The sequence below is a fragment of the Polypterus senegalus genome, chromosome 1, assembly GCF_016835505.1.
Source record: "Polypterus senegalus isolate Bchr_013 chromosome 1, ASM1683550v1, whole genome shotgun sequence".
In the NCBI taxonomy this organism is placed as follows: Eukaryota; Metazoa; Chordata; class Cladistia; order Polypteriformes; family Polypteridae; genus Polypterus; species Polypterus senegalus.
In genome coordinates this window covers 173,857,732-173,865,154 of record NC_053154.1, presented here as the reverse complement: position 1 = coordinate 173,865,154, position 7,423 = coordinate 173,857,732, and the positions used below count along the sequence as shown (strand labels likewise).

The 7,423-nt window shown below is 34.1% G+C and overlaps 1 protein-coding gene across 1 annotated transcript in view; it reads left to right on the top strand.

The window, feature by feature from the left end:
• Nucleotides 1-358: 358 nt before the first annotated feature.
• Nucleotides 359-7,423, top strand: part of LOC120535399 (mothers against decapentaplegic homolog 6-like) — a 28,516-nt gene continuing 21,451 nt past the window's right edge. Inside the window, exon 1 of the mRNA XM_039763230.1 lies at nt 359-436. The gene's annotated coding sequence lies outside the window, so the exon portion shown is untranslated. The remainder of the gene's footprint in view (nt 437-7,423) is intronic.

Below are 7,423 nucleotides of genomic sequence, written 5' to 3'. Positions count from 1 at the left end.
CAATTAACAGTCTTTCTAAAAATGTAATTTAATTTTTAGCCAAACAAGTACAACCATACAATTTTTAAAAATGTAACCTAAGGAATATACAATATTTTTAATATTCTGTGATCCAGTTTTTGCGGTTCTAATTTTAGGATAAACCAATTTACTGTGTTTTGCCTGTAAGTGAGCTGCCATTAATTCTCATATTCACAGCCCATTCACTGCAAATCCAATACAAACCATTCACATTCACTCAGTTACATGTGAAATTAGCAATTTTTTTTTTTTTTGTTTTTTTTTTTTCCTAATAGCTTAATGATGCCAAGTAGTCTGGAGTCTCTCTCTCTCTCTCCCTGCTCTCTAAAGTGCCACAGCATAATCTGTGTGCCTGAGACCAAAGTCACTAATCTTCAGTCTCCTGTGAGCATTTGTAAAACTCAGGATACAACTGGTAGGACAAACCTTTTAATGTGATCTATGATTTCATGCAAAAATTAAAAGGAGCATACATGTGCTGCTTAAATTATAGTATATGTATTTCAGGAAACATTTCAGTCATTCTGAACAAGTTTCAATTTATTTGGACAGTGTAGTGTGTATTGCACAAGTTATAATTTGAGTCACAGTCATTTTTTATTTTCATTGTAATATTAGTTATGAAAGGCCTGCTTTATTATCCAAAATGTATATATCTGATACATCATTACAACAATAATTTACATGGTAATCAAGTAAGAAAAAAAATTTAAAGATAAACTGTTAATGATCTTTTTCTGGAAGCATTATGTCTATTCTGCTGAGCATTGCTGTGATCTTGTTTAGGAATCTGTGTTTCTTTGTAGATATTTAAAAAATATACATCTTTCTGTTCTGTAAATTCATGGCTGAAAATAACACATTTGGATAAGGTTTGAAAAATATAATATGCCAATTTCAAAATATTTTGCAAAATACTGGTATTGTGGTCAACATTAGCAATTTAAGTATATCTGAATATCTAAAAGTGTACATTGATAAAAAAAAAGTACTGTAACAATCAGAATACTTAAAATTGGTAAATCAGGCGTTAAATACTGCATGTCTGCAGTATACTAATTCTTTAATTTTAGTCATGTGCAAATAACAGTAAGGTATACACAGATGTATATTTCAGGAACATACAATCTAATATCATCTCAAAAACAGCAAAGTAATACAGTATGTTTTGGAAATTGCCATCTTATAAATAACAACAATATAAATAACCTGTAAAACTCCTCTATTACTATGGGTTTTATTATTATTACTATTTTACAGGCTGTTCCACATTTAAACCCTTAAAACACAGCTGAAAAAACATTTTTTAATAGATATTGGTTGTTAAGATAAAAACACATATAGTGATATGGATTAAAAATGTGTGCTTTAACCAAAGGCCTTACCATTATTTCATTTTTTTTATATTTTATTATTTTTCTAAGGAAGTAACTTTTTTGCAGTGGTTTGCTTTAATGATAGCAAATAGAATAGTAAATACAAGAGTAAAATCAAGGAAAATAAAGAAATGGAGAAAAAAGAAAACCTTACCCTTTCCCCCATGTAGTTATATGATGGGAAACTGGATAACTGAAATATTGTCACCAAAAGAAATTTGAATAATCTAATTTAAATTTAAGCAGAATTTGTTCTGGATCCCAGAAAAAAAAAACTACTTGGAAACAATAAAAACAAGCAAACTCCAACTGAAAAATGAATTGCAGTCACTGCCTGAGTGGAACTGAATGTTTTTCCCTTGCCTTGTGCATTGTTTTCTGGTTTTCTTTGGACAACAACAAAGAGTGTGAAATTATTTGCCCATTGTAAACTGTTCCTGAGTTTGTATGCAAGGGTGTGCTTTGTGATGGATAGATGTCCCATGCTGTACTGCATTTGCTCTTTTCTTAAACCTGATGCTGCTGAGACAGGTTATGGCTCCTGAGCTAATGATACTTAACATAATCCAACCTTGAAGGGCCAGAGAGTGAGCAAGTAAATAGGTAGCCAAATGTATAGAAAGACAAATTGGCTAGTAAATAAAGGTAGAAGAGTAATATGTATTTATCTACAATCTTGAGGTAGTTGCAGTCTTTATCAAAATATTAGGTTTGGTGAAAACTGGCTTTTTAAAAGACATGCTAGCTAGTATTGCATGGATTGGCCCTTGTGACTTTGGTTCAGATTAAGCAGACATCTGAAATGGATGGATTCATAGATATTAGAAAATAAGAAACAACTAGCAAGATTAAATAAAAGGGGCTGTAATACTGGAGATTATTAAAATAATATACTTGACTGACCAAGAGGACATAGACACTAAAAAAGTTAGGATAAATCCACCACTATTAAAACCATAGCCATATGTAAACAAACAGCATATACCAAAAAAGACACAAGTATATGTTATCATCATTAATAAACTTGCAAATAGCTTATGAAAGCATTCCAATAATATTCATATGCAAATCAATATAGTTAATACAAAAACCATAATAAATACCATTCACATTAACCAATAGTATACATATGCAAACCAATTATACACGTCAGAATTAATACTGGATATATGACAAATGTTAACCAACATTATGAAGATATAAACCAAAACATTTTCAAAGTACTGTATACAATACAATTTATGCCTGATCTGATCCCACAGGTTAGTCTGGAACAGCCACTTAGCTGTGAACTATAAGCACAGAAGACTTTTTGTACAATTTTGTCAGAAAATGTGTGTAAGGAACTGGATATGAGAAGACAGCATATGAAACAGAATAAAGAAAATGGACTAAAATTCCCTTACCTGTATTGAAAAGTAAAAGATAAACTGTGAAATCAAAGGAGATTTAAATGAAATATTAACAATGAATATCCTAAACTAATATGGAAACAAACAAGAGCATAGCTGCTGTTGTTACTATTGTTCTTATATGAAACAGCAAAGTTACTGTATGCATTAAACTAATGTTTCAAAACCAAAAGTTCTTATATTTTAGTTCATCATTTCTTGTAATTTTCAGTATAATGCTGAATTCATAATACCCATATCTATATTACATGTTTATAGTGAGTCTTCCTTAATGTAGTTATATGACCAAAATAAAACGAAATTAAGGTACAGAAATGCCATGTTTTTTGAGAAGGCAATGCCATACTCTTTCCAGCCTTACGATAGGACTTGCTAGGTTGAAGGTTCAAGTTCACAGTACAATCACAGTGCCATGACAGTAGATAACAGTGATGGTAAATGCCCAGGCTACCTGTGTGTGTCTGTTATTTACAGCTGGGATGAGACCATGCATCCCAAGCTAAATTAGAATGAATTATCATACAATATGTAATATATAGCCTGGCATTGCATGCTACTATATAGAAAATAATCTTAATGTATTTTTTGGGCCTTCAAAATTGGGTAGTTGTGGAGGGGTTACGGGTTCTGAATTGGAATAAGTTGGATTAATGTTTGATGTTAGGACATATTATGTTTTTGGGTGTGAAATTGTACTTAACACCAAGTGAAAAAAATTGCTAGCAGAATATTTTGTTTTGTGCAAAAAAGCCTTGGAAATATTTTCCCGTAGTACATCAACACATTTATACTACTATAAATAAAAATAAAACCATAGGAAGTGAAAACAAATGGTAGATATTTCAGAAATTAAAATAAATTGCCAAAATAAATTAAAAAGTATGAAACTTATTTTCTCATGTCTATATGCTTTGGCTACACTTAAATAATATGAGTAATTCTAGTTTTGTAAGGTACACTGTATACTGTGTCCATCAATCCGTCCATTTTTAAACCTACTTATCCCAATCTCAGGGTTGCAAGGGCTAGAGCCCATCCCAGTGCCCTGAAGGGCCTATTCCTGAATGTGGTGCCAGTCCATCTTTGGGCATACTCTGTAACATACCCACCCTTACCTAAATTGGATTAATTAATCCAATTACACGTAAATCTTTGAAATAATGTGAACCTTGAGAACACTCCATACACAAAGAAAGAATGTACAAACTACACACACTGGGATTCGAACCCCTGTTTTCAGGAACTGTGTGGCAGTAGTACAACTACTACATTGGTATGACACCCATAGTAATGTAAATATTATTAAAATTAAGACAAAGCTTGAAATTAGTAAAATTTGGAAATGTTTAGGTAAAGGAAGATGGTTGAATTCATTCCATCTTTCAAACTTGCAGGGTCGTGGGTCAGCAAGAGCCAGTCCAAGCAAAGATTAGATGCAAGGCGGGCACAATCCCTGGGCAATGCTCCAGTCCAACACAGGGTAAGCACACACACATATCAGGGCCAATTTAACATTGCCAATTCACTTAATCCGCATATTTTTGGCATGTGGGTGAACACTGGAGCACCTGAAGGAAACCCATGCAGACATGGGGAGAACAACCAAACTCTACACAGAGAGAACCCAGAATGTGAGCTCAGGTCTCCTTTCCGCAAGGCAGTAGTGCTACCATTGCACCACTGATTTGTCTATCCTTTTGTCATTTTAGCCAATATTATGATGTTGGAAATGTGCATTACAGTCACCATAATTAACGTACAGCCACAGTATACAAGCATGACCTGCAGTGGACTGCCCAGGATGGGTTTCCAGACAGTAAACATAAAATATCAATTATGTTTTAGGTGAATAAATACTGTAAACATTACAAGTTATATTAATGGTTAGCGTATTTTATAATAGTTCTTTATTCTTGTGACTCAAAAAAAAAAAAGTTATGTCCACATAGCTGATTGTAGTATTGATTTTTCCTGTTTCTGTTTGTGATTGATAAATTAAGATATTTACATAACATGCAGTTGAATTATGCAAAGTGTAGACTGAGATTAAAAACAGAAATGTATTTCACAGTTGCCTTAGGTAGTACTTTTTTCTGAACAAGAAGAAAATCTCAAGAGAGTAAAGTCAATTCATACTCTTTCTGTACTGGGACCCCTGAGCAGGACAAGAACATCTGGTATTACATTAAAGTAAAAGTTTGCAGTGTTTTGAAAAAAATTATTTCAATTAAAAACAGTATTCAAATAGAACCTATACCAAATACTAAGCTTATTCGCTGGCTAACTTGGTCACACGTCACTTTAATTATGAGTACAGAATGTCAAAAACTGTACAACATGTAGAAATACAGTCCTTCTTAATCTGTCACACAGCTGTTCATATATGTCCCCTAATACTTGTGGCTAAAGGATCTGGACTGATACCTTGAAGGTTGCTGGTTCGAATTCTGGCAGTGACCGAAGGAATGCTGCTCCTTAAGCAAGCCCCTTACCCTGCAATTTCTCTAGGGGTGCTATACAAATAGTTGACCCTGCGCTCTGACCGCAAAACTTTCTGGTGAGTAAGTTTGGGGTATGATAAAAATGACAAATTCCTAATACAAGGTGATTGAAGGATTTTTTAAAAAATCATCTTGTATACTATAGTTTAAATTAATTTCAAACAATAAAGCAAGTCTCCTTGTAATCGGCATCATGATGGAGAAATGATTTATGCCCCTGTGCAATTTCTGGACTAGTCTGACTATAAGATTTACACCTTGCCCTTTCAGTTATTGGCAGCTCCTCCAGGCACATTGAATAGCTCTGTTAGTTTAGTTTAATTATTGAAAAAACAAAAAATCCCTAATTTGAAGGGTTTGCAAGAATTCTTCAACAGATGGTTTCTGTCCTGTTCCTGTTGCCCCTGGAATATGGTAATGTTTCCTGGATACCAAAAAAAAAGATAATGTTTGGATAAAATAATCTAATTATCCTTTAAATCTGGTAGTACTCTTACCATTCTACTAGCGATTTTAATTTATACTTTTTTCCTACTTACAAATATATATATATATATATATATATATATATATATATATATATATATATATATATATATATATATATATATAGTGAGGGATGGACGATATCTTTACCCGGCGTGGAAGCCTTCTTAAAGGAAGGTCAGAGAGAGATGGCTTTTGAAAGGTGCTATCTCCCCTGAACTACTACTTGGTAGCTCCCCAGATTGCGATGGCACCTCGGATTACCACAGGGCTGTATGGGAATGGGTATTTGTCTGCTCAGCCCTGTTAGGCTCCAAGGTTGTCGGCAAGGGCTGCTGCACGAATTGCTGAGCCCTCTTATATAGGGCTTCTGCCTTACCCAGAAGTGCTCCCGGGTCACAATTATGCAGCACCACAGATTCTGAGTCAGGAGAAGGAGGACGAAGCTTGTGTAAGCTGGAATGGAGTCAGTGACTGAAACTAAAAGAAGACAAAGGGCTGAGTGCTTTGACTGTAGTGCTTATTGTGCTTTTGTACTGTGGCTCTGCATGGGTAAACTTTTGGGAAGAGTTCCCCACAAACAAATACATAATTGTGTTTGTGCTGGACTAGTAGTATATAACTATATATAATGAGGTAGGGCAAAAGCCAAATGCTTGGAGTACCAACCAGGCAAACCCCTCTTTAATTCCAACAGAAATAGAGGTTAGGAGCTCATGCTGATACAGCACATTGCCAAAGAAATCTTTTAATTAAAACATGTGCTCATTGGTGCTCTCTGGCTTGGACAATTCCCCTGGAAAAAGTGTTCTTTTAAAGGACACACTTTCCCACTCCTTTTTGATCTTTATGGCGGTCAGGTTTAAAATGAGATTCCACCTTCTGGGAGTGGTCTACCTTTTATACTGAGCAAACTGGAAGGGGCGGAGCTTCCATGGCCTTACCAGGCATTTTTTTGAGGCTGTGAGGGGAAAAAGGTGACAAGACTGTTAGCGACAGCATCCCCTTACCTTACCACATACCTTAGGTGTGCTTGTATGAACTGATATACACACACACACAAACATACACATACATCCTCTGTATGCAAATATATACACCTCCTGTTCTTTATAATATGTAAAGATATTATGTTTATAGCACAGATTATAAGAAGATGCTCACTCTCTCAAATTATAGGCTCATGACAGTTTTATATGGCTACTATTGTCACATGCAGTTACAGAATTAAACAGTAGTTAAGTTTCTGTAATTAGCTAAATTTGCCAAATCTGTGTGTTATTACACATAATAAAAAAAATTGAAATAAGTTAACAAACAATGGAAATCCAAAATATCTTTGTTGCTGTTATGGCTCAGTTAATTTATGTTTTATATATACTGTATATTTTTGCTAGTGCATTGCATTATTTATTGTTTATGTTACAATAATTTTATTTAACTGTGGCTTCTGCATTTCCCTGTGAACTTCTCTGTATCTCAAAAAGCTGTGAAGTTTAGTTCATCTTTCTGTGTGGGAAGTTAGTTTACTTCCATATCTTTTACCTTTCATCTAATGAATGAATGCAGACTTTCCATTACCAGTCTGAAATGACTATTCTTACTGTATTTATACCTGTAGGTCCTT